Source organism: Lygodium microphyllum, chromosome 10, assembly GCF_053477565.2.
Source record: "Lygodium microphyllum isolate KBCC chromosome 10, Lygodium_microphyllum_v1.1.10, whole genome shotgun sequence".
NCBI lineage: Eukaryota > Viridiplantae > Streptophyta > Polypodiopsida > Schizaeales > Lygodiaceae > Lygodium > Lygodium microphyllum.
Window position 1 is genome coordinate 30,195,253 of NC_141144.1, and position 22,508 is coordinate 30,217,760.

A 22,508-nucleotide genomic window follows, 5' to 3' on the forward strand; every position below is an offset into this window, starting at 1 on the left:
AGAGTTACAGAGACCGTTACAGAGGCAGGACCAGAGGTCCAGGATACAGAAGAGGAGGAAGTGCCACAAGTGGCAGAAGAAGCTCCTGTAATTCCTTTGTTGGAAGAAAGAGGGAAAATGAAAATGGGTGTTGCCCCATTCCCTAATCGGTTAGAGAAGCCAGTGGATCCTATTAAGGAATACGATCTAGTTAGAGATCTAGATACCTTTAAACCAAACCTCACATTTCGACAATTATTGATGTTGTCTCCCAGTTGCCGGAAAAGGTTCAAAAGTATACTAACAAGACGACGTGGTTTAAGGATTGCTTCCTCAACAGCAACAAAGTCCAACAAGGCTCCAGAGCCTGTAAAAGAAGTGGATGTGGCTAATGCTTTCCTAGATCCGGGTACCCCAGAGACTGGCGTGTGGATAGAAGGCTGCTTCATTGCAAATGCACTGATTGATGGTGGTTCATCAGTAAACATTATGACGGATGTGACGATGAAGGATTTAGGCTTACAAGGTGTGCAACCAACCCAATGGCTCATCAGACTGGCGGATCAGAGCAGAATCAAGCCTTTGGGCATTCTCCCATATGTGAAGACTACAGTGGCTGGAAAAGATTATTGGCTAACCTATCTGGTGGTGAAGCCAAACTCTTATGGTACATCCTATCCTCTGTTACTAGGCAGACCATGGCTTTTTGAAGCCCGAGCAAGGACGGATTGGTTTAAAGGAACTTTGACCTTGGGCAGAGGACCCAACAAAGTGGTGCTGAAACTGTATGGTTCTCAAAAAGGACATGGATCCACCTCCTTGGAATTATCTTCTGACTCCCCTAACGAGGCTACGGATGGAACATCAGCAGACGAAGATGCTGTCAAACAGATCCTTCCTAAGAAAACAGTGGCACATTCCTTAACAGTGGATACAGTAAGCCGACTTCCAAAAGATGCAAAGCCATTATCAATGGGTGAATACTTCCTGCCTGAACCAGGAATGCTTTCTGAAATCACTTCTGATAGTGAGATAGAGGCATGGATGTACTGCTCTCCCTGTTATATGGCCATAGCAGAGCCAGAGACAGAGGCAGGAGAGGAACCAGAGAATCTGTTCTTCTGTTACAGAGCTCCTACAGAAGCAGAAGCATCAACAGAGACAGAAGCAGAAGCATCAACAGAAGCAGAAGCAGCAACAGGAGCAGACACAGAAGCAGAGACAGAGACAGAAGAGGATGGATATGATATGGACGAAGAGAATGATGAAAGTGAGCCAGAAGAGTCTATCCCCCTTGAAGAGGATACATTTGGGGAAGAAGTTCCAGAAGCATCAGAAGCCGATGAGCTCATGCTATGGGACAGAATGGCGATGGTACCATTTGGTCTGGTAAATGGATCTTTTCATATGCAAAACCTTTATAAGAAATGGATGAAGAAGAACAAGCCATCTTTCAAGTGTGGCTCCTGCCGTCCTAACCCATCCTTGCCAAAGAAAGATGATGATGATGCACCGTGCCAACAAGCACCAGTCCCACAAACCCAACAGGCATTAGTAGGTCCCTATTATGTGACGTTCCTGGATGTATCATCAGAAGATGAGTCTTCAGGCCAAGAGGTAATTAATTTTGAAACCAAACCCGAAACAGCTCTTATCCCATTCCAACATCTTAAGGAGCAACCTAAGTCTCCACCAAAAGAAGAAGTTGGTTCTAGTGGGACATCAGAAGAGGACATCACTCCCTTGAAGGAGTCAGATCTCTACCCAGAAGCAGTCCGCGGGACCTTCATCCGTGAAGTAGAAGGTGAAAGGCAGTTAACCTTTGTGGATGCAGAAGGCACTGAACGCCACTTGAAGGTGGGTAGCAGTCTCCCAGAAGAGGAGTTGTCAACTTTGTACAATTTGTTGAAAGAAAATTTGGACGTGTTTGCATGGTCTTACAAAGACCTAAAGGGGATTGATCCCACAATATGTCAACATCATATTGACTTGGAGCCTGATTCCAAGCCAGTACGGCAACGCCAGAGGCGAATGAACCCGAATTATTCCACATTGGTGAAAGCGGAGCTGTTGAAGCTTCTGGAGGCCGAGTTCATCTATCCAGTGGCAAACAGTGAATGGGTTTCACCCATCGTGGTTGTACCCAAGAAGAATGGCAAATTGCGAATATGTGTGGATTTCCGAAAGCTTAATTCCAAGACGAAGAAGGATCACTTTCCTATCCCTTTCACAGACCAACTGTTGGACACAGTGGCAGGACATGAGCTTTATTCTCTTCTGGATGGGTTCAGTGGATACAACCAAGTGCAGATCGCAGAAGAAGACCAATCCAAAACAACCTTCACCACAGAATGGGGGACCTACGCTTACCGAGTGATGCCATTTGGGCTCTGCAATGCCCCTGCTACTTTCCAACGAGTCATGATGGCTGCATTTCAAAATCATCTGCACGACTTTATTGAGGTATATTTGGATGACTTTTGTGTCTATAGTTTGATCCGTGAACACTGGGACCACCTGGAGCAATGCTTTGATCGATGCCGGGAGTATGGGATTTCCCTCAACCCCGACAAATGCATCTTTGGGGTCTCTTCTGGAGTCTTGTTGGGCCACATTGTCTCTGCACAAGGGATATCAACAGACCCTGCAAAAATCGAAAAGATCTCAGCTCTGACAGCACCCACCAACCTCAAACAGTTGAGGGGATTCCTAGGCCATGTGGGTTACTACAGAAGGTTCATAGCCCATTTTGCGACAAAGGCAACCTCCTTGCACAAGCTTCTGAGGAAAGATGCAGAGTTTACTTGGACAGAAGAATGTGACAAAGCCTTCCACACTCTGAAGCAGTGTCTGATAGAGGCACCCATCTTGCAACCTCCTGATTGGACGAAAGAGTTCCACGTACACACTGATGCATCAATTGAAGGTTTAGGTGCTGTCCTCTGCCAGAAGGGATCCTCGAAGCTGGATCAACCGATTTATTATGCAAGCCGAAAAGTCACTGATAGGGAACGAAACTATACAGTGACAGAGCTGGAGTGCTTGGCAATGGTGTTTGCCCTGGAGAAGTTTCGCCATTACCTCCTATCTACCCACTTTAAATTTTATGTGGATCATGAGGCCCTGTCCTTCTTAATGAACAAAGCTGATGTGAAAGGACGAATGATGAGATGGCTCCTTCTATTCCAGGAGTTCGACTTTGAGGTGGTTACTAAGCCTGGTCGTTCCCATGTCCTGGCTGATCATCTGTCGCGTATCCCACAAACTGCAGACGAGGAACGAGATGATCCAGACCTCCCTGATGCTTCCCTATTCTTGGTAGAAACTGTAACTCCCTGGTATGCAGACATTGCCAATCTACTGGCAACCCAACAATACCCTCCTGGTATTTCTAGTCGGGAAAGGAAGAAGCTCATGCTAGAATCAGCCCCATACACCCTGCTAGGTGGTGCACTGTACAAGAAAGGCAAAGATGAAGTACTCAGAAGATGTGTTGCAGGAGAAGAGATTGGGATTGTTTTGAAGGCTTGCCACGACGAGCCATGTGGAGGTCACTTTGCAGGAGAAGCTACAGCCAGGAAGGCTCTGCTAGCAGGATATTGGTGGCCTACCATTCACAAAGATTCCTATGATTACTGTAAAAGATGTGATGCTTGTCAAAGAATGGGGAAACCCACCAAGACAAGTGCCATGCCATTGCAACCTATCCTTCCTTTGAAGCCGTTTGAGAAGTGGGGCATTGACTTCGTAGGTCCAATCGATCCTCCCACCAGAAGGAAACAGAACCGATACATCCTCGTATGTACGGATTATGTCACAAAGTGGTGTGAAGCTAAAGCCCTAAAGCGGGACGATGGTAACAGCGTGGCCCTGTTCATGTACGAGAATATCATCACCCGTTTTGGCAATCCCTTAGAGCTGGTAAGTGACAGAGGCACGCATTTCCTTAACAAAGTCATGGAGGAGTTGACAGAATTGTATAAGATCCGCCATCGCAAGTCCACTCCTTATTACCCCAGAGCCAACGGCCAAGTCGAAGTCACCAATCGCATCCTTTGCTCGATTCTGACAAGGACGATTGCCGCACATCGTCGTGATTGGGATGATCGACTTACAGAGGCCCTCTGGGCGTACAGAACCTCCCATAAAGCAGCAACGGGACAAACACCTTTCCAGTTGGTGTATGGAACAGAAGCTGTTTTTCCTGTTGAACTGGAACTACCCTCTTTGAGAGTGGCGATCAAAGAGCGTTTGGGGGATGATGATTCACTGCAACGCCGTCTCCTGCACTTGGAATGTTTGGACGAAATTCGTAGGATGGCTCTACAGTGCATGGAAGCCACGCAAGCTCGACGCAAGGCTTACCATGACAGTTTCATCAAGCACAAGGAGTTCAAAGAAGGTGATTTGGTCTTAGCCTATGATTCACGATTTGGCAAGTTTCTTGGCAAGCTCCAACAGCGGTGGATGGGCCCCTATAAGGTACTTGTAGTCAACCCTAATGGCTCTGTCCAAATACAGACCCTGGATGCCTCTGATGATCCCTTTTTGATCAATGGATATCGCCTGAAGAAGTACTTTCCTCCTTGGGGATCTTGACAATTACGGACACTTGATCTTTTCCCTCGTTGGCGCGGCACTGTACTTCTTATGATGCTACTTCTGATAGCCGTTCTTCAATCACTCCTGCTGAAGTGGATGCAACCCTCTGTTCCCTCAAAACCTCCTTTCAGCCTTGATCTCTTATCTTCTATTTTCCACCAGCGACAGTGGCGAGGTGGATTCTGACACATGGTCTTTCTACCATTCCCTTGTTCAATTTGAAGAAAAAAAAAAACAAACAAAATATATCGGTCATGGGAGAAAAGGATTTAGGTCCCTGTCATGACGACCTATTCTTCGAGAAAAGGTGGAAACACCCTCGGGAATAGGGGAAAATAAGAAAAAGAAAGAAAGAAAAAAAAAAACAAAGAAGAAACAAAAGAAAAAAAAACCAAAACAAATCTGTTATGAGAGAAAAGGAAACAATTCCCTGTCATAGCAGGCCTCGTTCCAAGAAAAGGTGATAAACACCCTTGGGCGGGAAGCTGGCTGTGGAAAAGGTGGTAACACCCAGCAGTCCAGAAAGTGGCTTCATTGATTGATATCCCTCGGATCCAATCCCGAAGCTGCCTCCCTTGGTACGCTATGTCCTGGGTCTCTTTGCAAAGTGAGTAACTGTCCTCTAGCAGATGACATGTTCTATTCACCACAATATTCGATTTGATGGCTGCCTCCCTGGGTACGCCTCTTCCACAATTGCCGACGCGATCTTCATCGACAACCCCTTGAGTGATGTGAGCTTTCATCCTAACCGGATGGGGACGTGAGTATGGGCTGCCCTCCTGTATCTATCAACAGAGAGTGAGACAGAGGGTGGGGCGAGAGACCAGTCTTTTCCCTTCAAATCGAATGAGAGGTGAGAAGTGTGAATGAAGTGTTGCACGCACGGGGTGGGCCTCTCAAAGCACAAAGCACAATTTGTCCCTGTGCACTGCACCATAAGGCTCCCTGGCCTTCCTTCTCGCACCGTATGCCGGCACAGGGCGGGATGCACAGTTGCACCATCAAATGCGCACAAGGCATACAATCTTTGCACCAGTGATTGTGAGGATTACATCAACGGGTTTCAGGAAAAGGCTGCCCTCTTATATCTATCAACAGAGAGTGAGACAGAGGGTGGGATGAGTGTGACTGGAGTTTCTTCAATCATTTACCGAGAGGTGAGATTGAGAGACGTTACGACACTTGGAGTCAGGTATGTTTCTGTTTCCCTGTGCACCCACGGGATGGGTTTTTACCATCAACACAAGACACATCACCCTGTTCTGTACACTGCACCCTAAGGCTCCCTTGCCTTCCTCCTTGCACTTATGCCAGACGGGTTGGACGCACTAATGCACCGTCAATCGTGCACCCTGGCATACTCCTTCTGCACCATTTCCCCCTTTGTCGATTCCTCAACCGGGTATGAGATATGGGTTTTAATCATTCTTTCTCGTGTGATATTAGTCATGGGGCGAGTGACTGTTCTTTCATTTCGTTTGAGTGACTGTGAGTTGAGTGCAATATCCCTCATCATCGACGGATTTCTTGCGATTCCTTCCATCAGCTACCTCCCTGGGTGCTGCTGCGTGGTCCCTGCCATGACGAACGTGTGCCGAGAAGATGCCTTGGTCCCTCCAGCGCCGACAACCACACTGGACGTGCCGTTGACACTCAACCTTGATTCTTGACGAAACGGGCCAAGTTTTTCTAACCCTACAAACTTCCGTTTCTTAGTGATGTTCATGTTTTAAGTGTGGGGAAGTTAGTGGATGGTCTGTGGCATGGTCCTAGGTCCCTGTTGCTCGGTTAACCCTATCCATTAAGGACTTAAGTGTGGGGACGCGTCCCTGCGCGTCTACATTGCATACCCTTCTGCATATGCCTTATCTTGCTCATGCATGAATGCCTTGACTTGCTTTTACCTTCCTGGGGTCCCTTCCCACCCACCCGGTTATGTTCCACCCACCCTTGGGGCTGTTCCTTTGCAGTTTTCCTTCATTCCCTGATTTTGCGGTCCTGTCCTGTGAATGCATCCTACGTTCACCAAAGTCCAAATCCAACCTCATAGCCCTGTTCCTCCTATTGAACTGACCATTTTTCCTTTTTACCTACCCCTGTTCCGGTGCACGGTTTTTGAGTTATTAATTTTTGACGCATTTTTCGCAATTTAGCCGGTTTTCCATATGAACGCGCTTTTCTTGCTTCAGAACCGTGATTTGACCTCATAGCCCTGACCAAATCTTTTCCCCTGACATTTTTTCTTTTTATTCCACATCATTCTGATACACGGTTTGTCCGTTCTTAATTTTCCGGGTTTTTAAGCCTTTTTCGTGCGTATTTTTGACATTTTTCTATGTGAACTTGCCCTATTGGCATCGGACTTCCAATTTGATTTGACAGTCGTGTCCGCTGTGCCTTCCCCTACCTTTTTCCTTTTTCCTCTACCCCTTTTCGACTTCTGGATTTTTACTTCTTAATTTTTAAATGCCTTTTCGGGAGTATTTTTGGAGTTTTTCACATGTGAACCCCTCCTATTTTCGCCGGAACTACGTTTTAACGTGATCACTCTGTGCCACTCCTTCCTGCGGACAATTTTCCTTCTTACTGCATGTCATTCCGGTAAACGGTTCGTCCGATATTAATTTTCGATCCCATTTTCGGGTTTGTTTTTTGGGTTTTTCCCATGTGAACGCGTCTTACCTCAGTCGGAATTCTGTTTTGATGTGATAGGATTGTTGGGCACATCTTTTTGCACCGTTTTCCTTTTTGCTGCACCTCATTCCGATGCACTGATCTTTCGATATTAATTTTTAAATTGCGTTTTTGGTTCATTTTTTGTGTTTTTTGCACGTAACTACCCTTTACTCCTCCCGGAACCCCCGTCCCGTATTTTTAATGTTTCCCCCCTGTCGTCCTGCCCACTTTTCGTTTTTACGGTATTTCGTTTTGACATCCGGATTGGGAGTTATTAATTTTTCTGTATTTTTGTGTTTTTTCTCTCGCGCTCGTTTTGCGCGTGAACGCGCCCGTTTTCGATTTAACGCGTCTCCACGCGCCCCGGTCGTGTCCGCGTACCCCGTACCGTCCTCCCAGCGTCGTTTCAATCCCGTCACGGCAAATTTTTTTTACCCCGCCCCGCGCACGTGCGCGGGACGGGGATACGTTCGCCATTGCCCCTGCCCATCCACCCTTGCCCCCCGCCCATTGCCCTTACCTCCTTTAAAAAAAAAAAAACAAAAACAACAAAAAAAAGAGATGAAAAAAAATAAACAAATTTTTTACCCCACCCATGTCCCCAACGGACACCCTCCCCCCCCCGAATCCCAACTGCCTTCCCCCACTCTCCCTTTCTTTCTCCCTCCTTCTCTCTCCCTTTCTTTCTCCCTCCTTCTCTCTTCCCTCCCGACGACGCCCTCTCCATCTCCACTTCTTCTCCCTCTCCCTCCTTCTCTCTCCCTTTCTTTCTCCCTCCTTCTCTCTTCTCCCTCTCCTCCCACTCCTCTTCCTCTTCCTCTCCTCCTTTCCCTCCCTCCTCCTTCGCTGAGTGCCGCCATCCCCTGTGGTCGCCGCCAGAGCCGCCCGCCATCCCCTGTGGTCGCCGTCGCCGCCTGCCGAAGCCGTGGTCGCCGTCACCGCCCGCCGCCGCCGTGGTCGCCGTCGCCGCCCGCTGTCGTCGCGTTCGCCGCCGCCAGAGCCGCCCGTCGCTGACTCCTCCTTCTCCTTCACCCCCCACCTCCAACCTCCACCTCCTCCACTAATTCCTAACTAGGTTAACTCCTAACTCTAGTTAGCTAAAACCTAGTTAACTCCTAACTAACCTAGTTAAACACTAACCTAACTGAGTTAGGTAGACTTAACCTAACTGACTTAGGTAGACTTAACCTAACTGACTTAGGTCGTGTAGACTTAACTGATTAGCTTGACTTACCTGATTAATGTAACCTAAGTAACTTAAGTGACTTAAAGTGACTTAAGTAACTTAAGAGACTTAAGTGACTTGTGACTAATGTGATTTATGTGACCAATGTGACTTAATTAATCACAACCTTCATTTTTTCATAAAAAAATTTCAAAAAATTTCTAAAAATTCCTTCTGTCTTTTGTTAATTTTTGGACCATTGTCTGGTAGGAATTGCCTTTCCTATAATTTTAGAAAAATCCATCTTTCCTAAAATTACCCATAAATTGCCAAAAAAATAGGAAAAATCATTTAAAAATTGTAAAAATTTGTAAAAAATTCTAAAAACATTCTAAAAAATTTCCCTCACCTCCCTTGCTCATTTTCCATTTATTCCACCATAAAAAAAAATATTACAACTAAAAATACAATTAAATAAATAAAAATAAAAACCCAACATAATTAACACATCTGCTAAGGTGTTCATTGTTGTTTCATCAGTGCTTTTTGCTTTTCCTTTCCTGGGACTCTTCCGTGCGCATTCCTGCATTTCATACACACCCTGCCAGGCATTCACCTTGATTGTCTGTGTTTGTGGTGTGTGTGTAACCATCTGAATGGCGCCTTCTCATGCTCCTCCCCCTATCCAGTACGTCCCATTAGTTAGTAGGAATTACTCGTCCCTACTTACTTTTGAGCCCCTCACGAAGGCAGGACTTGCTGCTTTTGTGGCCACTCCTTTTCCATTACTTCCTGAGGATCCGTCCGTCTGTGATGAGTTCCTGGCCTCTTACAGCAAGAAGACAGGAGTAGTCCAAGGCATGTCTATGACATTGACGTCTCGAGGCTTAGGGAAGGCTCTGTCCTTACCCTCCAAAGGGGAACCTTTTGTGACCACTCGACAACTCTTCTCTAATGAAGAGATTCTCAAATTGTTGCAGAAGCAGACACGGGAGGTCCTTGATGTTAAGAAAGTGATAAACTCTTCAGGAGTTTCGTTTTCTATGATCACTGATCCCGTCTGGAAGACCATGTGCCAGTTCCTTCAGGACAGGTTTATGCCTGCCAAAACGCCATCCCACTATTTGTCCAAAGAGCTTTTCACAGCTTCCAGGATGGTGCTGAAAGGAGTTGCCATTGATTGGAGCACGTACCTCCTTACTAAGATGGATCAGCATTTTGTTAAAGTCACGAGGGGTAATGTTACCAATGTTACCTATGGATCCTATTTGTCTGCCTTCTTGACCTATTCAGGTTTACAGAAGACTGTGCCTCTACCTCCAGCATCAGATCCAGTACCACCTCCTCCACCTTCAGAAGAGTCAGCACCTATTGACATTGAGGATGATGATTCTCCGCCACCCCTGGTCATACAGCGCAAACGCTTGAAGAGGGTAGCGGACAAAGCCCCTGCTGTACTTCCCTCAGTGCCTATCCCTGCTACTTCTGGCAGTGACCTCCCTGGGTTTCTCACTTGCAATAACCTATTCAGGGCACATAGAGAAGGATCCTTGGAGATCTCAGTTCCTTCCCTGAACAGTCTCGTTTCAGGAGATGCCATTCCTTTCCTCTGCAAGGATATTCAAAGTTCCATTGAGTTGTCAGTGACAGCCTGTGTTCAACAGCTGTACGCATCTTTCTATGAGGAGCTCATGCAGTCCAAAGACCAGTTGCATAAGGCAACATCTGAATTAGCTTCTACTAAGGATACCCTAGCAGATCTATTTAAGCAAATGGAACAGCAAACCCAACTGGTTGCCACCCAAAGCGAGGAGATTTCTTCATTGAAAACCCAGTTATTCGAGGCTCAGTCACAGGTTACTAGCCTTTCAGCAGAGAAGGAGCGGATGTCCACCGAAGCGAAAGAATTCCAAGTTCAATTAGATGACAAGCTTTCAGCTTTACAAATGGTTAATGACACAGTGGCCAACCAAGCCTCCCAAATCCAGCAGTTGCACGATCAGCTTGCGAAGTCCCGCTCTGTTCCTCCAAGCCCTCCTGTTCCATTAATTCCCTCTCTTTCACAGCAGGATTTGGCTGCCTTACAGAGACAGGCTACTTTGTGCCCTCTCTTCCAAGACAAAGTGGAAAGATTGCAGTCCAGAATGGACTTGTTATGGTCTACTTTTGAACAATTTCAGGACTATGTCTTACCAGACCATTCTTTCTTTGTCCACTACCACTTACAGAAGCTGGTCTTCTATATGAAGCTTTCCACGATGGATTTACCTTTTCCAGAGGATGGCTGGAGTGGGGCTTGGTCTGCTGAGTTGTTGACAGAGGTAGTTAGAATGCTCTTTGAAGATTCTGTCACGCCAGACACCATGCTGATGACATACATGTATCTCCGAGGAGATTTGTTAATTCCAGATGAAGTAGATTTGGCATGGTATGTGGGGGATGTGGTCTTACAGGCTGTTCTCTATGTCAATCATTTGGAGTTGCGCATAGCTGATATGTTTCAAAGTTATTCCTCCAAAGTGGCTGATTGTCAGGATAATTCGTGGCATCCCATGATTGAGTCAGTGGTCCTAAATCAAAGACAAAACACAGCTCCTACCTTTGTACAGAGTACTAACCAACTGAGGATGGATCTTTTAACCTATCTTTCCAAACATAATCCATTTGATGCTACTTTCTTTGATGCCTATCAGAGACGATCTCTCTTGGGACCTTCTGTTCCTACCCTCCTTTATTACCAACAATTGGCTCACCGCTATGCTATATATTTCTCCCTTTGTCAAACTCATTCCACAGTAATTTTACCACTTCTTTTCCAACCTTCTAATTTTCCTCAAATTCCTATTTTCACTTACTGTTCCTTTATTGAGGATAGGGTATTTTCCCCTTCTCCACCTTGTCCTTCACCCCTCATAAATGTACCCTCCACATTTCCTATTTATCAATTAACACCGTTCCTTAGTGATTCCTTACAAATTTCTGCCACTCCTTCTTTAACCTTTTCTTCCTTTTATGATTTTTCCTATCCTTCCCTACATCCACTTTCCCTTATTCCATTACCCTCTCCTAGCACTTCCATATCTCAACCACCTCAGTTGGTTAGTGACTGTGCTGGTTTTGATACTCAGATTTCCAGAAGAAGGGGATGGAGTTCAGATGATTGCCTTACAGGACCGCAGATTAATTGGCCAGTAATTCCAGGGGAATGGACAGTTTCAAGTCAAGCTTATCAAAACTATGTTCATTTTGCCCAACAATATTCACAGTCTGCAGATCCCTCAGTGAGATTAACTGCTCACTTTGCTTGGTACCTGGCGTATATGCATAGGCATTCCCATACTGATTCAAAGCCTATCCCAAAGTTGTGCATGAATGTCAATGTTAGCATTGATTCTCAACAGTTGGAGATATTGTATTTTCATGCCCTCTGTTTGCCTAGCAGATACCTGGTCCTATTGGAAAGGATGTGTTGTCTCCAATTTTTCCAAAATCCTCCTAAAAACTTTGTAGATGAATCCTTATCTATGGATCGATTCAGACAACATCAATCTTTTAAGAGGGATCATCTTCATTGATGCCTTTCCAATGTATGGTGCAAGCTTTTTAATGCCAAACTCTCTTTTTGAAGAAGTCATTCAGATGGTTGTGTTGTGTATTAGTGTTTGTGTTGTGAGTTCATGTATGTCAAACGAATGTGGTGGTTTCCTATTGGATCTTGTGTACGAGCTATGTTTTGGAGATTTGTCGAGATGGGGTCGTGGTTGGAGAGTTGAAGCTGATGCAGAAGAAGAAGAAGCAAACTCTTATATCCTTTACAAATTTGTGATGATTTTTAGTTTGATAAGAGGTGTTAATGTAAAAAGAGTTTTCCTTTCTTTGTATTTTTATATCAGAAACAGGTTATAAGATGGGGTCGTGGTGGATGGATTCTTTGTAAGAAGATATTGAAGATCAAAAGTGAAGCTTTTTAATGAACTTGTATTCCCTTTTTCCTGGGTCGCGAGGACGCTTCCTTATTAAGTGTGGGGATATGTTGAGTGTTGAAATGACTTGTTTTTTGGCTGATTTTTGTTGTTTTTGAGAGCTGAATGATTGATTTTATGAGATGATTGGTTGATTAGGAAGTGGTTTGAGAGTGTTTTGGATGATATTGATTGTGTTTTGGAAGATTATGATGTTTGTTGATGGTTCTGTAATGTTCTGATAGGTTCTGATTGGTTCTGTATACCTTCTGTTTTGTTCTGTTTTGCTCTGTTTTGGTCTGTTTTGTTCTGATTGTCTTCTGAAAGAAGGGATGGAGTATGGATTAATGAAGAATGAGATATTGTGAAAGCTTATTGAATGTTTTGTGAGAGTTTGAAATGGTTTGAGAATGAATTATGTAGTTTTGATGACCTTCTGTAACCTTCTGTAGGTCTTCTGTAGAGCTTCTGCTTCTGTTCTGTTCTGTTCTGTACTGTAACTGTTCTGTAGACTGTTCTGTAAGTGTTCTGTGGAATGTATGTGTGATTTTGGGAAAGTTTTCTAGCCTTGGAAAGAGGTGAATACAAGTGCAAAAGAGCTGGAAGAAGTGAAAGAATTAGCTGCTGAAGACTCAAGAGAAGACTAGAGTGAAGTGACAGTAGTGAGCTGTGAAGAGACACTGTAGTGGCTCTGGTGACCTTTCATATCAGACATACCTCTTGGGAGGGGTATCCACGACCTAAGAGTGATTATTGAGAGTAATTTTTGAGAGATTGTAGTGAGGATATGATGTATGATTGATGAAGTGTGAGAGAGAGTCAGAGATAGCCAATTCTACTGAAACAAAGTGATTGTATATGAGAGATTGAGAGAGAAGACTATGAAGATATTGAAGATGAATACTATGTGATGTATTTCCATTCAAAGATGGTGTATTTCTTTGTTTTCTTTGTGATATTGATGGATTTTGTGAAGATGTTGAAGAATATGGTTGATTCTATTAAAAACCGTGGGAGATCTACATGATGCTGCATGAAGATTTGTTGTGCCTGGTGTTTCTTTCTTCATTGTGATCATATGAAACATGATAAACAAGCTTGTTGATGTTACAAGATAGATTTTCTTGCAAGAGAATTCCCTTTTCCTTGGTGTTCCTCTCGGGGCTCCAAGCCTCTAGATGGCAAGGGTTAGGGTTTCACCTACCTTCCAATTCATTCACACTTAGCTACCCTTATCCATCCTTGCATACATGGGGTTCACATGCCTATCTTTCAACAAGAGGTACCTTGCTTTAAAGAGCATATCAAAGGTTATTTATAGGAAGGTATAGATAGATTAGTTGTCCACTCAAAACCCTTGCACTTCAAGTTCTCACTACAACAAAAGGCCTACCATTTCGCGTCTATAATCGCATGTATCAACGAATTTACACGCATAAATAGATGCACAATAGACGTACATATACACGCGCATATAGACATGCTGGTAGACGCGCTTTTACAAGCACTGATAGACGCGAACGGAAAAAAAAGTCATTTTTTTAAAAAAAATATTTAATTTCTTTTTTAAATTTGAATTCTGAAGCGCGTGTATAAGCGCGTGTAGTCTGCATTATAGACGCGCGAATAAATGTGAATTATCTGCAATCTAGACGCGTGTATTTGGAAAAAAGACAATGTATCTTATGGGCACGAGAATTGAAAATAAAAGTCCATGTATTCATTATATATCAAAAGCATTTACAAGGGAAGTTTAAGTGCTTGCGACCTAAAGCGTGGCCGCAAGCAGTAGGCTCAAAGAGATATCATACATATACAAGAAAAGAAGGCCTCATGAGGAGGTATGGTGCTCCTCTACGAATCTGAAGAGGAAACATCTTTGCTAGTACCACCATGGCTACTAGCATCACTATCCCCCTCCTCGCTATGCTCCACATCCGGGTTCGCCTACACACACAAAAGATCAGGGTTGCTTACATAGACAAGGTGGAGAAAAAGTTATAATTAGCTATACTTTTAATAGAAAAGTAAGAAAAACATGCCTCCTCTGGCTGTCGAATCCTCATGGCCCGGTTGTATTGTTCCTCAGTGATGAGACCCTCCTCATAAAAGTGAAGCCATGTCGCTGCGTGGTTATGGCCTCGATGGTAACCTACCTCTCTAGGAGTAGGTGTCCTACCAACGATGGTAGTCTGCAAAACATTTAGAGATATACAAACAATTATGAGTCACAATATATTAGACTAAAATATATAAAGAATTGAAAGAAATATAAATTTAAAAAAACTAGAAATCAAAATATACTTACAAACTCTGCCTCCCACGACTCTCTGCCGCCCGATCCGTAATGCGACGATCCCATTGTTTCCATTTGGATCCGTCGCGCCTCTGCGTACTGGCGACTCTTCACTTTCTCAGCTGCTTTCTTCTTGGCTTTCTTCCACTCTATGCGGTGGCACATAGGTGGTTGGCTATAGGCTCCACGCCCCTCCTCCAGCCTCCGCAGTGAGTCCCTGGCCCGTGTCATGAGGTGGGATCTTTTATTGTGAAGCATATCCCTCACTTTTGTACGTCCCCAATCATCCGAGAATCACTGACCCTCAGAATTTGGGTACCTCCTATGGACTGCCCTCAACACCTCCTGCCACAAGCCGCTTTTCTGATTTTTGAAGGCAACGAAACAATCTTTATATGTCGCATGCACGACGCTCCTCATGTACGCCATTACATCCCTTCCCTCATCATCATGAAAGATGCCACCAGCATTTGTAACTCTATAGTACTAGCGTACAAACTCCTCTACGTGATCTACTGGTGAGGGTGATCGCTCGCCACCTCCTAGGCAACCCCACACAAGCCTCGTCCTCCCCCTCGACTCTCCCTCCTCCCTCTCTGTCGACTACCCTCTGCCTCGCTGGACGCACGAGCTTCTGCAGATGCACGTGCTTCTGCAAATGCTTGTGCTTCAGCCGATGCACGTGGAGCACGTGGAGTACCTGCATATGGAGTACCTGCATGTGGAGTCTGGGAAGTAGTGCCAGGCAAAGATGCTAGAGGCATCCCAGACATGACACTGAACACCTCGTCCGCTGTGGGAGAGCGGCCAAGGTGTCTGGTCATCTCTCCCATGAAGTCTTCCCTACTAGGAAAACCTCCAAAAAATGCATTGAACCCCCTGCCAAAGGAGGCCAATATATCATTCATGCGATCCACATCTGGGTTATTGCTAGATGAACCGGGATACGACATCTGCAAAAAAATATAGGAAAAAGACAAATTTATTTGCATACAAAAAATCATATATTACCTACATTTTCAAAGAGCTTTCTTTAGACATTGAGCATAACACTTAAGTGCTAATGCTTCTCTTAAACAAGAAAACTGATAAACACAAACATGGGATTGGTCACATTCATCATTGCAAAAATATATTGTTTACTATCAAAACTGGGAGACCTGGCGCGTGTATCCCTGCGTCTACATTGCAGGTTAGACGCGCCCTCAGACGCGCTCCAAAGTGAACCTTCTGTCCAGCGCATCTATATGCGCATCTAATATGCAGCACAGACGCGCTGTCAGATGCGCATCCCAGGTCAATGCACGTCTATAATCACGTGTAGATTGCAGGTCAACCTTCTATGCAGTGCGTGTATGATTGCGTGTACACTGCAGAGCACACGCACCAGCACACGCGCTCTAAGATGCGCCCTCAAATGCTCTAAGAGGAAACATTTTTCGTGTCTATGTCTGCATCTACACTGAGATGTAGACGCGCTATCACACGCACTCGGTCGGCCGATTTTAGGCCGACGACCGCCATTGATGATTTACAAAATGCAATACATAATGGAATCACAAATCCTCAATACACAGACAGAGTAGAGAGAGGAAGAGAGAAACACAGAGAGAGAGAGAGAGAGAGAGAGAGAGAGAGAGAGAGAGAGAGAGAGAGAGAGAGAGAGAGAGAGAGAGTCACCTTGGGTGTTTGGTGTAGTAGGTGGTGGCACTTCTTCCTTCTCCTTGTTTCTCTCCTTAGTAAGTTACCCTCCCTTGATGCTTGCTTGCTGCTTCTTCTTATTCTCCTCTTTCTTGTTCTCTCTTTCTTCCTCTCCTTGGCTTTCCTTTTTCCCTTCTTGTGTGTTTGAAATGAAAGAAGAGGTGAGTCATGAGGAGGTGAGGCATGAAGAGACTAGGTGAGGCATGAAAAGACTGCACGTCGGCTAAACTCAAGCTTCAGAACCGCAAAAAACGCAGGAAAGAAAAGGCGCAGTTTGAAAAGAAATGATTTAAGTATGGTTTGAATTTTGACGTGTGCGTCTATTTTCGCGTGTATATGTGCGTCTATTGTTCAGATAGACGCGAGTATAGACGCGAATATAGACACGTAGTTAAACGCGGATATAGACGCACATTTGGGATTTATCATAATTTTTTGTTTTTAAGATAAGTTTTGATAGTGAATTCTTATCATAAGTTTTAATGTATTTATGATGATTTTTGTGTATTTAAAATTGAGAACTTATGTAAACATTCACGTAATTTTTAGGGCACAACACAAAGATAGAGAAAATAATCTTTTGAAAGAAAATATTTAATTAAAATTTTTACAGTGATTTTCCCCTTTTGCCTACGTAGAAGATAAACTTATGTTCAGTGAAAAATCCCTTCTCTCTATGTAGAAGAAAAGAAACCCTCCAAGATTTTTGTCCCTTTACTAGTACTTGGGACTCCAGGATCCCATCTTGATTCATATAAGGGTCAAGGATTTTCTAGGAGCGATTGAGAGATTTACGACCAAAGTTCACCTAGCACTTCTGCCTCCTCCTGTATAACGAATTCCTCACCAAGTGACCTCTCGCATCGGGGCTGCGGTCCAAACTCCTCACGGCAATACAAAACAATCCCCCTTGGAGCAAGGTTTCGCGACTAGCCGTAGGGGAGGCATAGCACGATCTTTCCTCTTATTATTCGGATTATATATTTAGAATCAGATCTAGCTGCTACAAGCCTAATTAATCTTTCTAGCACAACCATCAATGCATACACAAATAAAAAAGAAATAGTAGCAAGTGTTTTTAACATATGAAGCAACGCCACCCAAATCTAGGGTTTCTCTTTTAAAGTTGCACCTTATTCTTAGGGTTTCACTTCCTACTTGCAACTCGTTTTTGGGATTCACAAGTTATTTTGTGAATCTGAAGTCTATTTTATCCTTATGAGAAATTTGGTATTTCCACCCTAAAAGATAATATGGGCATTTATACCTATGGCAGGCAATTCATGCGTTATCCTGCCCTAACCTACACTTAGCAGGATTTCAAATGCTTTTCCAAATCTGTTTAGACTTTAGAATTTGTATTGAAAAATTATTATCAATGTCCAACAAGCCCTATAGACTTTCAATATTTATTTAATTTCCTAATACTGATAGTTTCAAGGTTGTCGAGTATTTCATAGTTGTTTTTGCTTCAACATTCTCAATATTTTAGGTTAGATTTTCTCACTCATTCATATATGGGCCAACTCATAATATTGACGCTCTCACTAATATAATCATTAATGTTAACATTGTGCATGTTTTTAGAAAGATTTTAAAAAAAATATTCTACTCATATTCTATGGTTTAATTGATGATGTTTGACCATTTTTCAAACTTTCAACATTACCTAGAAAGATCAATTTTCATTTAGCAATGTCTCCTAAGTGCAATGTTGATTATTTTTCTGAAAAACTTTATTCTAGGCAATTCAAAAATCATAAGTGTAATTTTTCTTCTATCTTTCAGAAATCAAAGTATATTACTATACACCTAGTTTATGCGCATCTAGTATATATTTTCCTATACAATTTTTTGTTGATTTAATGCATTGATTATTTCATAATATTATCTAAATGATTTTCTATAAATTATTATAAAACTCATATGTGTCTATTTATCATTAAAAAAATAAATAGAGATAGTCACTTTTAGGGAAAAGTGATAAAATATTTCCTTTCCTAACACCATCTACCTTTTTTCTGTTAATATGATCATATACATCATTAATGAAATAACAATAAATATCACAAAATAAATCATATCTAAGGTATTTTCTTAATGATAGACATATAATCCTTTTCCAAGTGAACAAGTATTTTCATTAAATAGCTAATTATTTTATTACTTAGGCTATTTTTCTTAAGAAATTGTTCATATGCATTTTTTATAGAATGCGTTTATAATCGTTTAAAGCCAAATATAGCTATAAGCTTATAAAAAAATATTTTCTTCCAAACCCACGAGATATTACCTCTATCAGGTTTTTTTATAACAGGGGTTTCATCAATTCCTATCATGTCATTTTCTCCATCAAATGTGTTCCTTCATTCATTTGCTTCAAATGGGATTTTTGAATTTCTGCGAACCACGCATAGCCATGGATAGTAGGCGAAATTGACATAGTAGTTCACAGAGAGTTTGTGGTCGGTTAGAAAAATTTAACTAGCGTTTCACTTAGCGATATGGTTATATGGGATGAAGGCGTAACATGGATTGAGAAAATTTAAATGAGGTAGAAGGGGGGTATTTTCCTCCTTCAAGGCTCAAGCTACAATGGAAAAGAGAAGTAGAGAAAAATTTCCATCATTAGGAGGTTTTCCTTCTTGCTTTCTTTGCAAAGGAGCGAAGGTGAATTTATAGGCATGATCAGGGGGAGCATGGAGTTGACTCATTCTTTTGGCTACTTGTCAAGAGTCAAGTGAGCTTTATTAGAAATACATTTTGATTGTCTACCTATTGGATGGTGGCATGGGGATGATTATTTTATGCTTTCTCCAAGTTACCTCATGACTTATCTAGTTTATATAGTCATGTCATACTCTTTGATACTTAACTTACTCATTATAATGCTCCTTCTTGCACATTCTTCGTCTACCGATTAAGGCTTTTGCGATTTATCTTGCGATTATGAAATCAGTGTGATCTTTAATGCATTAAATGGAATTAGGATTGCTAAATCAAAAATAATGTAAAAAATTTTATGATTAAACCATCATAAGATTATTTACGATGTGTCCTTACTTTTTGTTGGCTAGGAATATGGAGGCATCATGTTAGATTGTGAAAGTGATTTAATGCAAGACTCGATATTAAGAAAACTATATACGGTCACTTATGTGATAGCTCAAGGAGGAAATTTTAAAACATATCAAGCCAGAATTCATTTCTTGATATGAAGTGATATGGCAAGAATATTACATATCATGTCAAGAATGCTTGCACCTACATTACTTAGTTAACACCTTGATACTTTGTCCTTCGCAGTTGCATGTATTGTATGACACCATATCTCATCTTTCTAACCAATCCCCCTAGGAGTTTTCCTATTTGCAATCCAAACATGGAAGCATACAGTACTATGTATGCTTTTTTAGCCACCATATCATCGAATAATTTTTGCATTCCTCCTTTCCCAAAGTTTAGTTTAGCAAAAGGAAGACATGTTTCTATTGCATGAACTTTTCCATACTTCCAAAATCTTAAATTCCTCTCAAATGCATTGTGATACATGTCACAATCATGCCCCTCATGTTGAGGATTGTCATATCATATACATTGATGATCAAAGCTCTCTTGAGTAGGCTTAGGGGCTATAGCATTTGCCACTTTTCATCCAACCTTACAACCTTCAGTTGTAGGTTGCACATCCCCTTCACTAACTCATCCATGACATCCTCTTTTATTGTAGCTACATAAGCTATGACAATAGGCACAAGTGGCTTAATTATAGATTTCATTGCTTTACTAGAGGCCATAGGGATAATTTCAACATGCAATCTGACCCTTCTTCTTTGTTTCTTCACAAGTGCATTAACAACCTCTTTCACATGATGCCACCTTCCCTTAAGCCCTATTTTTATAGTTTGTTCTTCCCAACTCTCTCATGTGGTAGGATCATCTCAAACTTTTGTGCCTCTAGAGCTTGCTCCTCTCCTACATCTAGCTAATCATATATGCTTTCAAATTTATGTAGCAATTCAGTGTGGCTACAAGTCATTTGTTGGGCTTAGTTACCCATTCTTGGAATGTTTTTTGAGTAACCAAATTCGGATCCTATATGTAAACATCTTCTCTTAAATCCTTTTCAAATCTAGCCCAATTTGGCTCCTTAAAATACAATTCGATAATGCATGCTTTTAACTCATGCAAAATGAGCCCCTGGCTCCATGCAAGCTATGTAACCCCAAATGATTCCATGTTCACTACTTAATGATGCAAGTAAGCTAAAAAAATATGGCAATTAAACAATTTCAATTCACTTTTCACAACCTGTAATTCCTTAACCACTATATGTTCCAATTTTGTAGATGCTTGTATCCATTGTTCCAATTTTGTAGAGGCTTGTATCCATTGTTGTTATTGCACTTGTTGCTTATGTGATTGCAAATACATATTCAAAGTTTGAATCAACTACTTCATGTCAAGACTTGCTCCTACAAGAGAAGCCAAACATGATGCACCACCCATCTCACTATTGGAAAATAGGTCAAATGATGTATGCTGCATGATGAGGAAACTTGTATCCCATAAGCACAATGAGGAGAGTGGAGAAGCTGGAAATCTGTAAAGGCATGTACTAGGTTCACTTTTCAATGCAATGCTATTGTACTTTGTACTTCACTATGATTCCCTGTTATGTCCTACTTGGGATTGTGTTTATGAGTCCAAGAATTTTATCCTGGAACCTAATTCAACCAAGTAACAATTAGTGTCCGGGCTCACATTTGGCTTCTCCTCATAATGGGGGCCTTACAACTTTGAGCACCATGGATCATTGGTAGCACCTAATGAGGGTGGGGCATTGATCATATCTAACATTTCCTCATGAGATTTGGCATGTAGAGAGAGATATGAGAACTTCAAGCAGGGTAGGTGCTACTTGGCTATGGCTGCCAAGGTAAACAATGAGAAAAAGAAGTGGAAGATGAGGTCATAGACTTGAGCTGAGCTAGATTGAGGTCAAGAAAAGCTAAGAGAGCAGAGAATGGATCTTAGTTGAGCTAGGCCATGACCAACTGTGCTCTAATACCATGTTGAAGGACATGGATCAAATATTGTTGTTAATGCATTTTTAGCTTAAGTCTTTGGTTACAACAAGGGCCAACACTTGAAGTGTATGCTTACCTAAAATAGATGGATGTTTAAAGTGTATGAAGAACCCACTCCATTGTCATTTTGGGACAACATTAAGCTTTTGGGATATTGGCTCAACATAGAATATTGTGATGTACATTGTGTACATGTATTGGACTTTCTTTGTTGTGTATCATATCAATCAAAGGGTTTTGTGAAAGCTTTAATCCATGTTCATATATTCTTAAATTGACTCCATCTTACATTTTCTTAGTCTTTTCAAGAAATATTCTCTACATCCTTCTCTCTTGAACCTATGTAACACCATATTAGAGAATTCCAGTAATCTCCCAAGTCCTACTTTCAAATAAGGGGTAAACATTTGGTTGTGTGGCTAAATCTTAACCCATGCTTCAAAGTGGGACTAGGAAAGACAACTTATACAGTAATTAGGGTAGACTCCACTTTCAAGTAAGGGAACAAGATTTGATCATGTGGTTAAATATTAACTATATTGGGAATTCCCAAGATATATGAGTATTCCCAAATTCCCTAATATAGTGTTATGTGGTTAATGACCTTGAACTAATATCCCCCAACATGTGGTGAATTGGATGTGAAGGCTATCTGAATGGTGTAAGTCTTGAAGGACATGGATCTCGAGCATATAGATGTAGCTATGGAGGATGGAATATAGTAAATAGAACCATGTCAACATAGGCAAATGGCACTAACTACTACTCGGTTGAATTAGGTTCCAAGATAGAATGCTTGGACTCATAAACAAAATCTCAAATAGGACATGATATGGACTCACTGTGAAGTACAAAGTACAATAGCATTGCATTGAAAAGTGAACCAAGTACATGTGTTTATAGCTTTCCATCTTCTCCACTCTCCTCACTGTGCTTATGGGATACAAGTCTCCTCATCATGAAACATACATCATTTGACTTTCTTTCTAACACCCCCCCTTAAATGATGAATTCCTACACTTGCTGGCCTTTGG